We start from the raw sequence: 21,363 nt of genomic DNA, 5'->3' as shown, positions 1-21,363 counted from the left end.
TGTGACTAAACTTTTTTTCTTTTAGGTCAGTTTGGGTCATCAATTTTGTTTCTGTATATAGCAGAATAATGAGAGAGATATTTGTTGAGAAATTGTTATAACTTTTCTTGAAAGTCAAGTTTACATACAATAAGATTATTCTGCCTCTGAAAAAGCTCAGATGATGATGTCAAGGTTTTGGAAGTTTCTGATTGGCTAATTGACAACATTTGAGTTAATTAGAGGCACAACTGTATAATAGTATTTAAGGAAAACCTCAAACACACTGCTTCCTTGTGTGATAACATGGGAGAATCAACAAGCCAGAATAAAAAAGCCAGATTACAATTGGCTAAATTACACTGGGAAAAATAATAATGTTTGGAGACATGTCCTGTGGTCTGATGGAACGAAGATTGAACTGTTTGATCATAATAACCAGTGTTACATTTGGAGGACAAAGGGGAAAGCGCACAAGCCTAGGAACACCATCCCAACTGTGAAGTATGGGGGCGGCAGCATCATGTTGTGTGGCTGTTTTGCTGCAGGAGGGACTGGTCCACTTTACAGCATAGATGGCATCATGAAGAAAGAACATTATGGAGAAATACTGAAGCAACATCTCAAGACATCAGCCAGGAAATTACAACTTGGCCACAAATGGCTCTTCCAAACACACCATGACCCTAAGCATACTGCCAAATTAGGTAAAATGTGCTTTAAGGACAGCAGAGTGAATGTTTTGGACTGGCCATCACAAAGCCCTGATCTCAATCCTATAAAAAAATTGTGGGCAGAGTTGAAAAAGCTTGTGCAAGCAAATCTGACTCCGTTACACCAATTCTGTCAGGAGAAATGGGCCAAAATTCTTTCAAACTATATAGTGAGAAGCTTGTGGAAGGATACCCAAAACATTTGACCAAAGTTAGACAGTTTAAAAGCAAAGCTAAAAAATACCAGGGAAATGTATGTGACTGTGTAGAAATTAATAGAAAATTCTCGAGAAAAAAAAAATCTCTCATTATTCTGGTATTTAGCAAATGTAAATCATTTAGGTAATCCTAAAGGACCTAAAATAGTAAACGTTTAGTATGATTTACCATCAGACATTTAAAAAAAATGGTTATGTAACTTTTTTTAGAGTGTATGTAAACTTCTGGTTTCAACTGTATCTGTGTGCATGTGCAGTACATGAACAAAAGCATGTTCAGTCGATTTAGTGTGGATGACGAAATTATTTGAAAATTTGTTTTTTAGTCAAAAATGCCATTTTCAAATGCATCTGGGTAGACGTAGATTGAGTTTGAGCCTCTATATTTCTGTCAGCTAGCTCTGAGGCTCCATCCTTCATGTTCATCGATTAATGACTTCACTTATTCAAAAACAAACAGCGGCAACTTTCCCTGGTATTCCAGTCAAAACACACCAGACCGGTCGTGTCCGCAGCACTCCAGCCAAATCAGCACCAGATGTCCCTAAACCGCCTTTTTCTCTTCCACCATCCCTCTTTCCTGTCTGGAATTCCACATTCCTACAGGACAGGGATCTGCTGGGATCTCAGAGATGTTGGGTCTGCTTTGGAGAATTAGATAAGATCTTTAAAACCTGAAGGTGCGAAAGGTGACCACTCAAAATATGACGTTTGCTGTTTGCATTATCATATAGTGGCTCTGTGCATTGCTATATGCATGCAAAAACAAATGCAAAGTTGCTCAAACTGACATCTCAAATATACAACTCAATGTATATCAACATTATAAGAGCATGCACAAACATTTAAAGGGGACCTAATATGAAGAAATTACTTTTATAAGGGGTTTAAACACAGCTGTGTGGCAACAGTCAGTAAATATAAGCAGCTTCTAATGATTAAAATGTATTTATTAAATCTTTCATAATCACACTTGATGAAAATAGCCTGCAGAAACACTTTGATTGACATTCTCCCTTTGTACGTGTCATCAGAGGGGGAAAGCCCTGTCCACCAGTGACCATCTCTCCCTTATTAGGATGTTAGTCTGTGTTTTGAATCTGCCACTATGCTGAGACACAGGTGTTTGTAGCTCCGCCCTATTTTATAAGAGCAATATGGCATTTGAATTTAAAGCGACAGTCACCAAAATGACACAATTGGGATCAAAGCCTAAAAGAGGCTGTTTCAGAGAGTTATAAAACATTATTTGTGTGGTATTTTAAGCTGAAACTTCGCATTCACATTCATTATACTACATCTTGTAAAAAGGGGCACAATAGGCCCCCTTTAAGCAAGCAAAGCTGCTCTGAAACTGGTATGACAAATCTACAAGCCAATAAACTGTACACATGCTTTGTGAACAGTAATCCTAACTTAACTTTGCAGATCCTGCGATGTGACTATTGCAGATCCGCTCATTACGATATTAATGCTGAAATAATATACACTGTAAAAAAATCAGTAATTTTAAGGTTTATTTCCGGCAGCTAGGGTGTCAAAAAAAAAACAAACGTAAAATTACGGCCGTTAAATTACAGAAATTTACTGTAAAATAACAGAAGTTAAATTACAGAAATTTACTGTTAAATAACAGAGGTTAAATTACAGAAATTTACTGTTAAATAACAGAGGTTAAATTACAAATAATTACTGTAAAATAACAGAGGTTAAATTACAGAAATTTACTGTAAAATAACAGAGGTTAAATTACAGAAATTTACTGTTAATTAACAGAGGTTAAATTACAAATAATTACTGTAAAATAACAGAGGTTAAATTACAGAAATTTACTGTAAAATAACAGAGGTTAAATTACAGAAATTTACTGTAAAATAACAGAGGTTAAATTACAGAAATTTACTGTTAAATAACAGAGGTTAAATTACAAATAATTACTGTAAAATAACAGAGGTTAAATTACAGAAATTTACTGTAAAATAACAGAGGTTAAATTACAGAAATTTACTGTAAAATAACAGAGGTTAAATTACAGAAATTTACTGTAAAATAACAGAGGTTAAATTACAGAAATTTACTGTAAAATAACAGAGGTTAAATTACAGAAATTTACTGTAAAGTAACAGAGGTTAAATTACAGAAATTTACTGTAAAGTAACAGAGGTTAAATTACAGAAATTTACTGTAAAATAACAGAGGTTAAATTACAGAAATTTACTGTAAAATAACAGAGGTTAAATTACAGAAATTTACTGTAAAATAACAGAGGTTAAATTACAGAAATTTACTGTAAAATAACAGAGGTTAAATTACAGAAGTTTATCAGAAATTTTAAATTAACAAAATTTCTGTAATTTAATGTCTGTTATTTTATGGTAAATTTCTGTAATTTAACTGTCGTTATTTTACATTTGTATTTTTCGGCACCCTAGCTGCTGAAAATAAACCGTAAAATTACAGATTTTTTTTTTTTTTTACAGTATATAGTGCAAAGTTGCTTAAACTGATGCATGTCAATTTATAAGAGCACATGCATATACACTACCTGACAAAAGTCTTGTTGTCGATCCCAGTTGTAAATCAACCAATAATAACTCTAAATAGCAGAAAGTAAATTTTTCTGATGAACCATCTGTTGAACGGCATCCTAATCATTACAAATACTGCAGAAGACCTACTGGAACCTGCATGGAGCCAAGATTCTCACAGTAATCAGTCAAGTTTGGTGAAGGAGAAATCATGGTTTGGGGTTACATTCAGTATGTAGGTGTGCGAGAGATCTGCAGGGTGGATGGCAACATCAACAGCCTGAGGTATCAAGACATTTGTGCTGCCCATTACATTACAAACCACAGGAGAGGGTAAATTCTCCAGCAGGATAGCGCTCCTCATACTTCAGCCTTCAAGTCAAAGCTCCTGAAAGCAAAGAAGGTCAAGGTGTTCCAGGATTGGCCCGCCCAGTCACCAGACATGAACATTATTGAGCATGTCTGGGGCAAGATGAAGGAGGCATTGAAGATGAATCCAAAGAGTCTTGATGAACTCTGGGAGTCCTGCAGGAACGCTCTCTTTGCCATTCCAGATGACTTTATTAATGTGTGATTTGAGTCAGTGCAGAGATGTATGGATGCAGTCCTCCAAGCTCATGATGGAGACACAATATTTATTCTGTCTCCACTGCAGCAGGACTTTATATTCTATACTGGACATCATTTCTGTTCAGTGACAAGACTTTTGTCTAAGCAAAGTCAGGCCTTACTGTCCTAATAAAATAATTCAAAATGAAGGCATGATCATATTTTACTTTTGTAAAACAAGCACAATCTAGAGGCCTCTGCCTTTCATATAAGCCACTTCTGATACCAAATGATCAACTAGAAGTCAAGTTATTATTAGTTGTTCCTAAAACTCGTATAGTAGACAAGACTGTTGTCAGAGGAGGATGCATTGCAGCATTTACACGCGTGCATCCATGCATAACATTTCAGCTTGAACTGATACAGATGCACAAACAGATATACAGTGCATTTCACATACCAGCACAAAAAAGCGCCCGCAGCAGTGCGCATTAAACATTTAGTGCCTCCATGCATGAGTGCCATGCAGTTCTTTGAAGCCAAGCACGACTCAATGAGGGCTGACAGTATGCATCAGCTCCTGCCAAAGAGACAGCAAATCGGCCCATTAGCCCACCCAAAGCTGTCCAACAGCCCGCCTGTCGACACACACCATTCACACCGCTCCTTCAGCCAGGAGGGAAGACTAATTTACTTTTCCACTTCACTGCAATAGAAAAACAACAGCCCTGCAGTGCCCAAACAAAAGAGCCACTTGAGAGGTGATAGCAGCACCTCTGGAAGCTTCCACGCTCTCAGATAAAGCCTATTTAGCAAACACACATGCGCACTCTCTCTCTCGGAGTGTAAATAGCTCCCAGTGTTGTTTTTAGGGCTCAGAAGGACCCGCTTCGAGAGTGAATCAGTGCGTTTGAAGTCGGAGACGGCTTGGATTTATGGCTGTCTCCATCTCTCCTTACCCCTTTCACTGACATATAAAGAGGCCCGAGATGTCTTGGTGGAGGTGCAGAGAGGTTCTGTCAGAATAATAAAGCTGCCTGTAAATGTACACTTTCAGGACCTCTAAACATCTATACACTTACTGTAACTGAATTTTTAGGCCACTTTCTGGCCGGATAATTGTCGTTTTCTGCTACTGTCCATTTAAACCAGCCCTGTATCTTATGTGATCTCTGTGTTTTTTTACCTGAAGTGTAAAAGTTTAAACAGCATATACAGTGCTCAGCATAAATGAATACACCCCATTATCCATTTCTCACTGAACATAGTCAATATATTTCGGTGCATTTTTATATAGCTGAAGTCATAATTATTAGCCTCCCAGTTTATTTTTTCCCCAATTTCTGTTTAATCGAGAACAGATGTTTTCAACACATTTCCAAACATAATAGTTTTAATAACTTATTTCTAATTATTTTCTCTTTGATGATGACAGTAAGTAATATTTGACTAGATATTTTTCAAGACACATCTATACAGCTTAAAGTTACATTTAAAGGCTTAAATAGGTTAATTAGGTTAACTAGGCAGGTTAGGGGAATTAGACAAGTTATTGTATAATTATGGTTTGTTCTGTAGACTTTCGAAAAAATATATAGCTTAAAAGGGCTAAAATTATTGACCTTAAAATGGTGTTTATAAAATTTAAAACTGCTTCTATTCTAGCCAAAACAAAACTAATAAGACTTTCTCCAGAAGAAAAAAATTATTTTGCTCTGCTAAACATCGTTTGGGATATATTTAATAAATATATTTAAAAATTCAGAAGGGGGCTAATAATTCTGACTTTAATTGTATATCTATAGTTAAAGTCAGAATTATTAGCCCCCTTCAAATTTTTTCTTCTTTTTAAAATATTTTCCAAATGATGTTTAACAGAGCAAGGAAATTTTCACAGTATGTCTGATAATATTTTTTCTTCTAGAAAAAGTCTTATTTGTTTTATTTTGGCAAGAATAAAAGCAGTTTTTAATTTTTTTTAAGCCATTTTAAGGTCAATAATATTAGCCCCTTTAAGCTCATTTTTTCCTGATAGTCTACAGAACAAACTATCATTATACATTAACTTGCCTAATTACCCTGACCTGCCTAGTTAACCTAATTAACCTAGTTAAGCCTTTAAATGTCACTTTAAGCTGTATAGAAGTGTCTTGAAAAATATCTAGTCAAATATTATTTACTTTCATCATGGCAAAGATAAAATAAATCAGTAATTAGAGATGAGTTATTAAAACTATTATGTTTAGAAATGTGTTCTCACCATAAAACAGAAATTGGGGAAAAAATAAACAGGGGGGCTGATAATTCAGGGAGGCTAATAATTCTGACTTCAACAGTATATATATATATATATATATATATATATATATATATATATATATATATATATATATATATATATATATATATATATATATATATATATATATATATATATATATATATATATTGGTCACCGAACATAAAAAAACTATATAAAGATAATACATTTAAATTAAAGTGAAAAAATGTCAACTGTATTTTTTTTATTTTTCTTTATTTTTTCCTCTTTTTGAATTTTATGTCATATAAATGTGGGTGTACTTACCTTTTGACTGCTATTGTAAGTCTTTTTTTTTTTTTTTTGATTAGTTCCATATTTGACTTCAGTACTGACTAAATTACAAATATAATATTGAAAAGCATCCTATAGAAAATATGAATTTAAAAGTGAGATCTGTAAGGGTGTTTTCATATATTTGAGCAGAATTGAGCAGAACTGATAACATCAGAATAGATGTATGAATGTGTTTAACAGCAATCACAATATACACAATTAATAAACTCATATTGAAAATATTAATAATAATCGTTTCTAAATAATTAAATTGTGGGTGAAAAGATTCCTGAATAGTTTTGTTTATTCTGGAAAATATTAACGCAATTTTTAAAGCTTTTATTAAAAGCTAAATATTAAATATGCTATGATATTACCATGGTTTTGGTTTTTAAGATGCTAGAATTTACCTTATAAACGCATATTATGTTATATACTGTAAATGACCTCAATAATGTTAACAATCCAATAAATTAATAAATACCATTATATTTAATATTTATTATGGATGATGATGGCAGTGATCATATATAATTACATTCTCAAAAATTAAGGTACGAGAGCTGTCATTAGGGTGGTACCTTTTCAAAAGGTACACTTTTGTAACTAAATTGATACCTCAAGGGTATGTACTAGTACCTAAAAAGTACAAATTTGTACCTCTTGAAAATTTTAGGTACTAATATACACCTTTGAGGTACAAATATGGACCCTTTAAGTACTAATGTGTACCTTTTGAAAAGGTACTACCCCAGTGACAGCTCTCCTATCTTTATGTACAGTATTCAGTTTTCAAGTAATTTGATTAGAATTATGAAACATTATGGATTAAAATAAAACACAAAATTTACAGCTTATAGAAAACATTGTAACATAGGCAACATTTAAAATAAAAAATAAATACAATAATTATAATTATACTGCATTAAAGAAAATTTTAAAATATTTGATTGAAATTGTGGAGAATAATGGGAATAAATAATAAAGGGACAGTTCACACAAACATTTTAATTCTGTCATCATTTACTCATCCCTTTACATGTTTTAAACCCTTATTCTTTTTTTCGTTCCATTAAACACAAAAGAAGATACTTTGAAAAATGCTGAAACTATTGACATTCATAGTAGTTGTTTCACATGGAAGTCAATGGTTACAGGTTTTCGTCCTTCTCCAAAATATCTTCTTTAGTGTTCAACAGTATAAAGAATCTCATGAAGCTTTGAAACCACATCAGGGACAGTAAATAATGAGTACATTTTTATTTTTTTAGTGAACAATCCTTTTAAATCGCATGATAACATTGCATTATTTCATTCAAGTTTTCACATTGTATGAACTCTAATGAATGCATTAAAATGGATCAACAACAAAAGTGCGGGACCTCTGAAGAAGTGTCCCACAATGGCACACTGAAAAAGATGATTCACTGGATTAACTAAACATATTTTAAAGTAAGTGGTTGTAAACACTTTATAATGGCTGGATTTAGACAAACAAATCAAGTTGAACATTACTTAATGTGTTTGTTTGTTTGTTTGTTTGTTTAAATTCAGCCTGTTTAAATAGTTTTCAACCACTTACCTCAAAAAATATTGAGTAAATCCAATGAATATTTTATTTTTTTTTCGGTGCAGTGGATTCTTGTGGGAAGGAAAATCTCTCATTGCTCGGGATCTGCTTGTGTAAACAATCGGGTTAATGAAGCCCACCACTCCTAATCCCTGCTGCCCCTCTATAACCCACCCACCTCTGACTCGCTTAATCCCAGCACACAACCCGACCTGTCAATCACACGGCCCGGGGCGAGTGTGTGTGTGTACGTGTGTGTGTGTGTGTGTGTGTGTGTGTGTGTGTGTGTGAGGATCAAGGTGAATTTCAGAGCTCAATCATACTCCAGCCCAGCGCAGGGCAAAGAGGAGCACAAGTTTAATCAGCACCACATGCATGTGTTTGAGCAGAATGAGGCACTTCAGCAGCGTTACAAACACTTACATCATGACCCGCTGCTCCAGCCTTTAAAATCAAGGCATTTATGGGCCTTATTACTGGCGCATATGAGCGCAGCACATGCCACACATGATGACAAGCCTAAGAGAGAGATTTATCACAGTTATGATCAGTGTTGGGGTAGCGAATTACTAGTAACGAATACTATGAGTTTTCTAAGTAACGAGTAAATTAACGCATTACTTTAAAAAAATAAGTAATAATATTTGAGTTACTTTTTAGTTTAATTAATGAGATTTTAAAGATATTTTGAATACAGTGAAGGAAAGGAAAAGAGGATTATAGTTTGAATGGACAGTGACAAGTTGCTTTAAACTAGGGATGTCCTGTTCATGGGGTGCGTTTCCCAAACAACGACGTAACTCACGGCTGAACGTTCATAGTACGATGCATCGTTTAGGAAAAGAACTGCGTTGTGACGAGAGTTTCCCAAAACCCGTAGTTTCTCTGTCGCAGATCCATCGCTTGAACCATGTTAGTGATAACGTAAAATGCCAATAAGGTTATGATATATTTTACACAAACACACATTTAAAATAAAATCCAATATTAGATTTGGTAAAAACATGCACTTGCTTTTCATATTAACTGAAATATATGTAAATGGCACATAGGGCCTGTGTTTTCTTTACTAATATTGTTGAGAAGTTGAACATTACATATTCTATTCTAAAACATAAAATCACTTACAAAAGCTAACACGTATTCTAATATCATATATAAATCATATAAATAAATAAATAAATAAATAAATAAATAATAAGACGATTTATTAAAAAATGAAATTTAGTATTTATTATTTATTAGAAATAAAAAAAAATCCTACTTTAATAAAATATTAATAATATTAATGATGATGACGATAATGATTATCATTATTACTATTATTATTATTATTATTATTATTATTATTATTAATATTATTAAGTAGGATATTGTTTATTTATTTTTTGAAAAGTCTACATTTACAATTTGACACATGTAATGCTGTAATCAGCAGGCCTATGTCATATACAGTACAGATACTTAATAATTAACCTACTATAAGTCAAAATAATAAACGTATGCTTTTTGTTTTTTGCAAGCTTTTGAGACAAAACATTAATTTTATGCTTTTAAATAATAGGTCACCTATAGCTTTCGCCATGAGGCTGTGTTCAAAATGACATCAATGTTTTCAAAGTGCACTACGAAGGGAGCACAATTGTAAACATGAAGATCGCTAAAACTGTACTGAAAAAATACTTTGAAAGCAAATTACACATGCGAGAGATGACTTTAATACTTTATACTTTTAATAATTCCAACTTTGAATGTTAGAATGTTGTAAATAAATAGGGCATAGGGGAGATAAGTGGGAATAGAACACAGCCAGGAACTATGTTTCTAACTACAGCTTTAGAGGTGTAGTTGCGAGTGCACAAGTTTGCAACGCAGTTTGCAAATGTTCGTAGGAGCGATGGATTTGGAAAACTGCAAATCAACAAACTGTAATGACGAAATTTGCGACCTTAGTTGGCTAACATTGGTTTTGAAAAGCACATGCCAGGTTTTTTGCCCTCGAGTCCAAATCTGAGTCATTTGATTTTAAGTCTGTACTGATACCAAAACCCAATCTAATACTTCTATAATAAGTAAAAAAATAATAAAGAAGAGTGAAGAAACAGATTCAGGATGTTCCTTATGTTTTTATTTAATTCACTCTATTTTACATTCAACAACCCTTAACAAACGAAGCACTTCTGTGAGGTAGCTTGAACAATCAAGTAATAAATAACATCAAGTCTTCCCTTTTGGACTTTAATGCGACAGTAAATATAAAACAAACCTAATATAAAAACAAATAGCACCTCAACTTAAAATACCCGGCAGGCAATCCCGTTTACATATCTCACAGTTTGCTATAGCAATGTTGTGATCATCAACTTTATAATATCTCCAGACCGCAGAGATACTCAGACTTTCAGCTTCAAGCTGCTTCCGTGTTCAACTTTGCTGGCATTTAACCAATAGCATCTCTGTTACAAAGTGATGTCATGCCGCACACATTGCTGTTTCTGTGTGACGTAAAGAAGTGTAACTCTGTGCCTCTGCATAACTTTACATTTAAAAAAAATAATAATAATAATTACATATAAATATATATAATGTCATTACGTGTTTTAACTTTTAAGTTTGCATTTATTAACTGTATTAATTTCAATAATACAATTGCATATTCATTATTTATGTAATTTCCCTTTGCGGTGAACGTGGTGTGATTTTATCAGATCCATCCTCAAAGTGTTTGTGTGCTCTGTTTTGGTAAGAGGTGCAGGAATTCTGTTGCCGTAACCTCAGTGCTGTAACCTCAAGCAAACCTGTTGTTATATAAATATACATTATGTACCCTGTGCCTCTAGTTACCTCGAGGCCGTGAAATGGGTGTTAACCAGCAACACCGTCTCTTCCTAAGGAAGTGTTTACAAATCTGTTCCCTACTTAAAACCTTTAAAACAAGCCTTGAGAGCAAACAGAGCTGCAAGCTTTGGAGGTGAACACAGATCTTGAGTATCACTGTTTTCATCCCCAGAGAAACAACATTTATCATAAGCAGAGCAAAACAAGGTGGATCCATTACACCATCATCACTTTCATCCTGAAGGTTAGACCCAGTGGTTTCACATATACCACAGCTGTATTATGTTCTTTGACCTGAGCAAATGCAAAAGTTTGAAAAAAAAAAAGTTTTGTTTTGGTGGGACAGCCTATGTTTATAAAAAATATGTTTTTCTATCATCCTTACGCCTGTTTCACACCGCAAGCGTCAGCGGCGCGTGAGCAGCGCGTGTGTTTTCGGCGTCCATGTTAACAGATTAGAGCTTTCATATCGCACGCAGCAGCAGCGCGTCAGAGCGAGGCGTGAGCGTCGCCGAAGAAGCAGTGCAGCGATAGTTTCGGCGCTGGGTCTATTTTTGACGCGCTGCTCACGCTCAATTAAAGTGACAGTGCATTGATAATGACCAAAACACATTGAATGACTGTAAAAAGTCGCAATTTTACCCAATAAATGCGTTAATAATGTCAAATGGTTTATATATAGTCATTCAAATGAACTTAAAACTATTAAAAACGACACAAACATTTATTTAGGCCCGAACTACAAAACCAAATGTAAAACAATTTTAGTATCAGTTTTGCTTAAGTTGCACACTAGTCTTGTAGGAGAGGGGAAATAGAATATTTACGGGATTTGTAGTCCATAGCGAAGTGTATTGTGGGTAGTGTAGTGCGACACGCATGCTGGATGATGTGAGCTCGCTGTGTTCTGTGCAGCTGAGCAGAGAAGTTTTAATCGGCTTTGTTTTATGTTCACTCGAGTTATTCCTACCAGGAGCTGTTTGCACTGTGAATCTGACAACACGAAAATAAGTAAAATAATGGCATGCATTGGTTACTTTTGTCCGTCTCATCCTCTGCACGAGCATGAATTAACGAGCTGTTATTCTGCCGCTGGACATCACTGAAGCGGAGAAGGTAACAATAGTTTGATCTGTATAAATATCATAATAACTATATTGTATAAATATTATTATATATAGGCTTACAGCAACCTGACAATCAAAAAACAAATGACATGATATGACAGGCGATTGTCTTCTGACTGTGGAACTTCTCATATAGCTTGAGAAGCATACAGCACTATTTGATCTATAAAATTTGTAAAATAAACATTTGCAGGTTAAAGAAACAGCATAGGAGGGGCCTTGGTGCAGATGAAAAGTTTAAAAAGTGTATTTGTATATAGAGAGACATGGGTAACTATAGAATAGACAGAGATAGGTTGATCTCTGCTGCAGCTGCCGAAGAGCTGCGCACTGCAGACGCAGCTGGTGTGAAAGGCAAACGCCTGCGTGCTGCTACTGCTCGACATACGCGCTGCTCACGCTCTGCTGATGCTTGCGGTGTGAAACAGGCGTTAGAAGCAAATTAAGCAATTCTTAAATCACTGAAGTGTTTGTTCAGAGTCTCTCTTCTAGATATTATTACTGTATCTATTTGTGCCACCCTACCTTATTCATTTTCCTTCGGCTTAGTCCCTTATGTCGCCAAAGCAGAATGAACCGCTATCTATTCCAGCATATATTTTACACTGCGCATACCCTTCCAGCTGCAACCCAGTACTGAGAAACACCCATGCACACTCATTCACACACATACACACACTCATACACTACGGCCAGTTTAGTCCATACAATTCACCTATAGTGCGAGTGTTGAGACAGTCCTCGCTGCAGTCAGCAGCTTGATGACATAGTTGACCAGGTCCGCTATGTAGTTGACGATCGCCTACACCTCCCCCTACCCTAAACCCAAGCAATGTGTAAGCGTTTGGACTGTATATTAGGCACAACTAATGCGCTTTGCACTGGACTTTAGACCAGCTTTTACTTGGACAATGGCAGGGTTTATTTCAGTACCTCAAAAAAGCAACGCGGCAACAATGCACCTTAACACACCTCCTTTATAGGCCGGAACACCCATCAGTCTACAAATTGGCGCAAATGGATTTGCCATTTAAACAACATGGTGCAAAACGTGAAAATTACTGTTGCACTGGTCTCAAAATAGCAACATGTCTGGCGCCTGGAGTATTAAATGGCCCTTTCTCTTTATTTTTAGTCCAAACATTTAAAAAATCATAAATTTAGAATTTTTTTAAACAAGCATATTTCTATAAAGTAATTTTCTAGATAATGGGTCTCATTCAATAATAATTGCATGTTTTTATGATATTCATACGCATATTTGAACTTCTCACAAAAAACTTCTGCCTAATTCACAACATGTATATGCACATGAGGTTGTCCTTAAACTCGTTCTTCTGTGAATTTGGAGTTTTCTAAAATGAGCATCTGCATGCACGTAGTGGGTAATTTGCATAATACACGCCCACACCAGCTCTATATAAGGTCTTTTAGCAAAGTGGCACAAATTATAAGAAGACAAGAAGAGGCAATTATAGCACAGAAACAAAGGAAAAAGAACTGCAATGATGATGAAGGTTTTGATTTTTGGATGTGGAACAAGCTTTCAGTTGAGTAAACCAAAGTCCCTTTTGGTTCCAGTAATTTGCATGAGTCAACTGACTAATCAATATCTGTTTGCTACCATAACAAAACCAGTCAAGGGCCATGTGTTTTCATAATAACATGCTGTTTTGATGGTCACATCACTACTTTAAACTGAAATACATATATCATTATTTTTATATTTATCCTTCTAAAACATAACAGCCATAGAGTTAAAACGTTAAACAAAATTAACCCAATGTTGCGTTTGTCCATATTTGACACAATGTTAAGTAACAACACAGCATTTTTTAGAGTGTAACACCACTTGCATAGTACTACCATGTTTCTTTAATCACTACAATTATAGTAAATAATATAGCATATTTAAAGTCCTCAAATTAATCTGTTGTGGTAATTCTATATTTGCTATACGATAATACTATAACCACTGAAAAAAATTGTTGCATGCAGAACTGTAGCAAACAATTTATAACAATTAAATAATGTTCAACTTAATTTGTTTGTTTAAATTCAACACAAATAAATTGTTTACAACCAATTGGCCGACCCAGTCGCCCTCCTCCTCCTCCTTCCCTTAACCCAAGCGATGATTTGCAAAAGCCGTCCATAAAAAAAAAAAGCAAAAGCCTTTGTCCGATTTTGACCACGTTTTTGGATCTCGCCGCGTTCTCGCCCCATCGCGAACTTGTTCGCTTTTATTTTTTGGATTCTGTTTTTCATCTTACCTGATTTCTGGGACCGCTCTTCCCTGGACTCTATCCCGGTCGTCGCCGTGGCCGGCTCCTCCTCCTCCGGGCCTCCGCTCCGCCGACGCAACGTTGCGAGCTAAGCGGACAAACTGGTTTCGTTTGTCTCCACGCGGAGGCGAGCTGTCAGCCGGCAAGCGCGAAGAGGAGGAGCGGCGTCACACCACCCCGTAGCGTTCGCTCGAAAAAAACAAAACGCGGCCATACGTACCTCCGGCCACGTAAATCGCGGTCTCCAGAAACGTCCGCGGGGCTACGTTTCCAGATTGAGCTTGGGTTGACTATAAAACATGTTTAAAAAAAAAAACTTTTTTTGAACTTATTAAGGATAAAAGTTGTTGGAAGAAAGTTCAAGATCTCATAATGCAATTAAAAAACACAAATAAATGGGGAAAAATAAAAATCAAATTGTGGAAAACTGCAAATTTATGGATATTTTTAGTTTATATAATTCAAATTTTTATAAATATTCCTAATAGGATTGCAACTATTACTGTGATTTTCTTTTTACATTTATTTCGTTTAAATATATATATATATATATATATATATATATATATATATATATATATATATATATATATATATATATAAATTTGACCTTTACAGACTTATATTGTATTATAAAAATTGTATAAAACAAGTTCTGAGATTGCTGAATGTTAGCGTTGTTTACCTGTATGTGCTTATATGCATCTATATGTACATAAATGGATGTGAGCAGTAAAGCAGGGGAGTCATTGAGTAGTAGAAGGAGAAACGAGAAAATAACAGGCCTGAAGCAAGATGCAGAAAAGCAGCAGTGGTTTGGCGCTCACCATGATGGAGAGAGAGCTTTTCTGTGCCACGTGGGAACCCGGTGCCCAGATTGCGGGGCGCCAAAAACAACACAGCATTTGGCAGAACCGGCATACGCATATCCCAACATCCCGGTGACATGGGCCGCCTGGCAGACTCTAACACCACTGGAGCTCCAACCCAGAGGCTTTATGAAGACCCTGCCGCCTGTTATTTCTGTTAGCAGGCGTTTCTTCTCGCTCTCCACAGATGGTTCTGCTCAGACGGAGCGTGTTTGCTTTACTTAAGAGCCGCTTTGCCAAATAATGGTGTGATATTTTTCCTCAGCAACTCTTCCTCATCCAGTCAGTCTGCGTTTTTGTGTTTGTGGAAGTAATGCCTTTTAGCGCGTTCTTGTTTGCCTTTTCTGTTGATCATTATTATATATTTTTTTCCAGTTTTTAACCAAAAGTTGAGTAGGTTATTAAAAAGAGCTAGTTCTGGGTTTATAAGACAGGTGGTGGCTGTGTACAAGTAAATGAGCATCCTTGAAATGGTCAAGGGTCATTTTACTGTCTTGCTTGTTATAAGTGAAGTTTATTTATAAACTAATTTCGAGAGGAGCACGTGATTATGATTGAACACGGCTGGTTCTGCATTAGCATGCTTGATCCACCAATCAGGCCATTCCTAACCACTATAAAGAGCCAGGGGTTTTTCACTACAGTCATCTTCGATTTGAAGAATCCCCCCTTCCACCCCTACCTTTTCACCTTTCCCTCCATAGGGCAGCACGGTGGCTCAGTGACTAGCACTGTCACCTCACAGCAAGAACGTCACCGGTTCTAGTTCCTTAACAGGCCGGTGGTCGTTTCTGTGTGTAGTTTGCATGTCCTTCCCTTGCTTGCGTGGGTTTTCCTCGGGTTCTCCGGTTTCCTCCCACATTCCAAAAACATGCACAACAAGTTAATCGTTAAATCTAAATTTCAATACAGGTAATCTAATAATGCAGCATATCTTTTAATAGCTTTCAATCTTAGTCTTTAGCTATTATCAAAGGGGAGTTGTCGAGATCTACCTGAGCTCGAGGCTCCCCTCTCTTCCTCCAAACAGGAGGGAGCCCAGGGCTCAAGAACCTTCGAGCTCAGGGCTCTCTCCCGGGGCAGCATGCCAAACTTGCTTATAATCAATCATCAGCTAAGTGTGAACTCTTGAAACAACGTCGCCTATCTGTGCACTTTTTTGCAGAATGTTTTATCGAACACCATAACCTTTCATCCCCCTTGAATCTATTTTTCTTCCCTTCTAGTCATATTGAATGCCTTTAGGGTGTAGCTATCAGTAATTTAGGGCAGGACTATTAAGCCTGGTTTATACTTCTGCGTCAAGTGACCGGCGTAACCCACGGCGCATGCAACGCGCGTAGCTGTGCATTTATACTTCTGCGCGCTGTCTCTGTTGGTCTGCATTGACACTTCCGAAACGCTAGTTGGCAGTGAGGTGTAAATGTTCCTCTGTGTCGAGTTTCTTCACTGCTGTTTTGCTTTTCCTGAACACTTCTGGGATGTACAAGTGATACAAACTCGCACATTTTGAGGCAGGAACCGGCGGACGTGCAACAGCTTTAACTATGAGGTAAACACAAAACAAAACTTTCCATCCGGAGCTCCTTCACGGGACTCCACACTTGTAAACAATCGCTCCATCAGGCTCGCACCATTCACGCGGCTCTCTGTCCCGCCCAGACTCGTCAGCCTTACCAAGCAGACCAATCACAGAGCTTACACTACATGTCGTTGCGACGTGTAGTTACATTTTTTTGAGAGGTGCACGTCAGCGACGCCGACGGCCACGGCGAAAGGCTATGCGTCAGCGCCGTAGCATACGCCGCCGTTTGACGCAGAAGTATAAATCAGCCTTTAGTCCTTTAGGGCAGTGGTTCTCAAAGTGGGGGTCGGTACCCCTCGGGGGGTCGCGAGACAATTGCGGTGGGGGTAGGTCGCTTGGCAACTTCTAAAAATTTACATAATTTATCCATAACCTCCTGGAGAACAAAATAATAATTAATAGTAACATTGTTAACACGTTAATAATAAACATTAAGAAAACATTATGCAACTAAAAAGCCATCAGCCTTTCAAAATGTTTTGTTTCTGCGGCCCCAGGGGTGATTACATTATATTTAGGACACAGCAATAGCGTCAGACATTGATTTTATGGCACCAGATTAAACTTTCTGACACCTTTACGGCACTCACATACATTAAAAATAAATACAGACCACAACTGAACATGGAGGACGGTCTCTGAGTGACGGTCTCTGAGTTAGACTTGGGCCTATTGGTATGTGTGCACCGGTAGGTGCAACGTTTTTATATTTATAATCACTTGAGAGGATTTTTGGGGTCGCGAGTTACTGGCATTGTTATTTTGTCGGTCGCAGGCTAAAACGTTTGAGAACTCCTGCTGTAGGGTAGAGCTAACAGTAATTTAGGGCAGGACTCTCAGTCTTTTAGGGTGGGACTATTAGTGCTTTAGGGTGGATTATCAGTCCTTTGGGGTGGGGCTATTAGTCATTTAGGGCGGAGCTATCAGTCATTTAGAGTGGAACTATCAGTCCTTTGAGGCGGAGCTATTAGTTATAGGGTGAGCTATCAGTCCTATAGGATGGAATAATCAGTCATTTAAGGCGCAGCTATCAGTCATTTAGGGCAGGACTATTAGTTAATTATGGTGGAGCTAACAGTCATTAAGGGTGGGACTCTCAGTCTTTATGGGTGGGATTATTAGTGCTTTAGGGTGGAATAATCAGTTCTTTAGGGCGGGGTTTTTAATCATTTAGGGCGGAGCTATCATTCCTTTAAGACAGAACTATCAGTCATTTAGGGTGGGACTCTTAGGCATTTAGGGTGGGACTATTAGTCCTTTAGGTGTGGAACAATAAGTTCTTTGAGGCAAAAGTATTTAGGGCAGGGCTATCTGTGATTTAGGGTGGAGCTATCAGTTCATTAGGGTGGGGCTATTAGTCCTTTAGGGTGGAACTCTCAGCCCTTTGGGGTGGGGCTATTAATAATTTTTAACAGAACTATTAGCTATTTAGGGTGGAGCTATCAGTTTTTTAGGGTGGAGCTATTAGTTATTTAGAGTGGAGCTAACAGTCTTTTATGGTGGACCTATTAGTTATTTAGGGTGGAGCTAACAGTCTTTTAGGGTGGAGCTATTAGTTATTTAGGGTGGAGCTAACAGTCTTTTAGGGTGGAGCTATTAGTCATTTAGGGAGAAACTATCAGACCTTTATTAATCATTAAGAGTGGAACAATCAGTCCTTTGGAGCGGAAGCTATTAGTCATTTAGGATGGGGTTATTAGTCATTTAAGGTGGAACAAATAGTACTGTGGGGGAGGGCTATTAGTCATTTAGGCGGAGCTATCAGTCATATAGGGCGTGGCAGGCAGTGTGCCGTTTCTGCTCTTCTGTTGTCCATTCGTCAATCGTCCTTTTCATTTTGTTTGCAACGCCCATCTTTCAACAAAACAATTAGTTCTCAAAAGGATAAAATTAAGCCCCACCCTCCATTTTATTTTCAGTTATATGTTCATCATGCTATTGGACAAAAGAATCGTAACTTTCGTTTCCTCCCGACTTTAACTGAAGAGCTGACGGTTAAGTAGAGAGGCAGATTTTTAAATGATTGTTGATTAATCTTTAACCTAATGAAAAACAATCTAATTCATCTACACCAAAACTTTTATAAAGATGCATTTGGTCATTAGGTTCTGAATATTATGCAAACGCTTGAGGTAAATTAATTCTCTTCATGACAGAAATGCAGATTAATGAGTGGCTGCTTCTCCAATATGACGGGAAATTAAAGTCTGTGAGCATCAGAAGTTGCTGCACTTTTGACACATTTTCAACAGAATATTAAGTAGGGGGCGGGGTTTCATTTTAGTGCTCCTCCTCTCATATGTCATTAGAAAAGGGGCTGCTGTTCTATGGTCAGATTTGTTATTAAAAATGACCAAAACTAACTTTTTTAACAGGCATTATTCCATGACTTTAAAGTGGAAATAAATGTGAGTAAAGTGACACGTAACTAGGCAAATACTTTTTCTCCACCAAAAGAGTAGAAACTTTCAGGATGTTGTATAAATATGGAAATTGGGACGCAGTACATGTTCCCTGCATTTTCTCAGCTGTTTTTTAAAGGGTCTATGATTTTCATATATGAATTTCCCTGTCGTCTAGACGACTGTATTAAAGATTTCATTCGATCCACAGCTAAAAATGTCACTGGGGATTGTTCTCTCCTGTGGGTGTTTTCCCAGGCGCTCGTGTAGTAAAACATCTTTTGTGTATGGCCTGTATTCTGTCTATGACAGCACAACAATGGGGAAATTCCCTACTATTTTCTTCTGGACGTAATAATAGTCACTGGAGGAGGAGAACAGCAGTACTATAGTTAATGCCAACCATAAATACACTGCAAGAAATGCTTTTCTAAGAGTCCAAATAGCTAAATATTCTTAAATCAAGATGTATTTTATACGCTGTAAAACGTTTCTGTATTTTTGTTATTCAGAAGTGTTTTCCGTTTATTCATGGTTGTGAATTGCATTATGGGATGTTGATCTCTGCTCTGTCGACTTCTGATGTTGAAAACTCAACTCTACAGTTTGACAAAGTGACTTTTAGTGACATTTTAGTAGTTTGAAATAAAATAACGCACAACAAACAATATCTAGAGAAATAAGTCTGTCAAATAACAGAAAATGTGATGGCAGTTTATTACAAGGTTTTGTAGGTTTTGTACAAGCACTGCAAACTATTACAAATGTTCATAAGTCACTTTTTTTAACTTTTCAAAGATAAAAGTGGTAATAAGGATCAGCATTCTATAGTGCAATTCAAAAGCAGAAATAAATGGGGAAATTAAAAAAAACATGACTCATAAAATACTGAATATTTACCAATATTTCTTACAGTGTAGACAAGAAAAATATTGTTTCAATTTCAGAAATATTAAGTCACAATTTATTAGATTCTTTCTCTCAAAAAATAATAATAATCTACTTGTGGGGTCAAAAAATGATCCTGTTTTCGGTTTGAAAAAAATTTGCTTCCCCATTGACAGATTATAAGCTTTTATGAAAAAACTCTTACTTTGGACTTATTACTTCTGAAAACACAGACAATATATCACTTTAAACTATTAAAAATGGTAATAAAAGTCACTTTTTTAACTTTTCAAGGTTAAAGTTATTGGATGAAAGATGAAGGTTCATAATGCAGTCCAAAGCATAAATAAACAGGAAAAAAATGTATCACAAAATAGAGAAAACTTTATGCATATTTTTATAGCGTAGACAAGTAAAAATACTGATTTGGTTTCAGAAAATAATTTCAAAAAATAAGTGAAAAATAAAAAGCAACATAATCTACTTCTGGAGTGAGAAAAATGATCCTGTTTTTAGTTTGAAATAAGATTATTTTGCTTAAACCATTGGTAGATTATTAGCTTGTTTTATGAAAAAACTCTTACTTTGGACTTATTACTTCTGAAATCAAAACAAAGTTTTTTTGGTTTTACTTTTCCAGAAAATGCTTCTTAATTAGGGAATTTGATTTATATCTGTACTAGAAACAAGACCCAAACGAAGAAGAAAAGCATTTTTTTTCATTGCAGCACAATGGACAGTCTTCATAATCTTAAATCTTTCCCAGTGCTGAGTTACAGCTGGAAGGGCATCCGCTGCGTAAAACCAGCCTGATCTCACGAGGAAACGCAAAAGTATTTAAAATTTTGTCAGTTTAGTGGTTAATTCATACAAGTTCAGTGTTACGAAAATGAATGATTATAAAAAGGAGGCGTGGCACCAAACCCCACCCCTAACCCCAACCATCATTGGGTGATGAGCAAATCCTACTAAACTGTACAAATTAGATTGTATGAATTCATACGAATTAGCCACTAAATCAAAAAGTTACGAATTGTTGTGAGATTGCATTAGTAACACATATGCTGGATAAGTTGGCGGTTCATTCCGTTGTGGCGACCCCAGATTAATAAAGGGACTGAGCCAAAATGAAAATGAATGAATGAATAATCTTAAATCCTAGAAGGTTTTTAATATTTAGATTTTTTTTAAGCGTATGTACATTTATATGTATTCA

This window comes from Danio rerio, chromosome 6, assembly GCF_049306965.1.
Source record: "Danio rerio strain Tuebingen ecotype United States chromosome 6, GRCz12tu, whole genome shotgun sequence".
Lineage (NCBI taxonomy): Eukaryota > Metazoa > Chordata > Actinopteri > Cypriniformes > Danionidae > Danio > Danio rerio.
Note: the sequence above shows the minus strand (reverse complement) of the source record.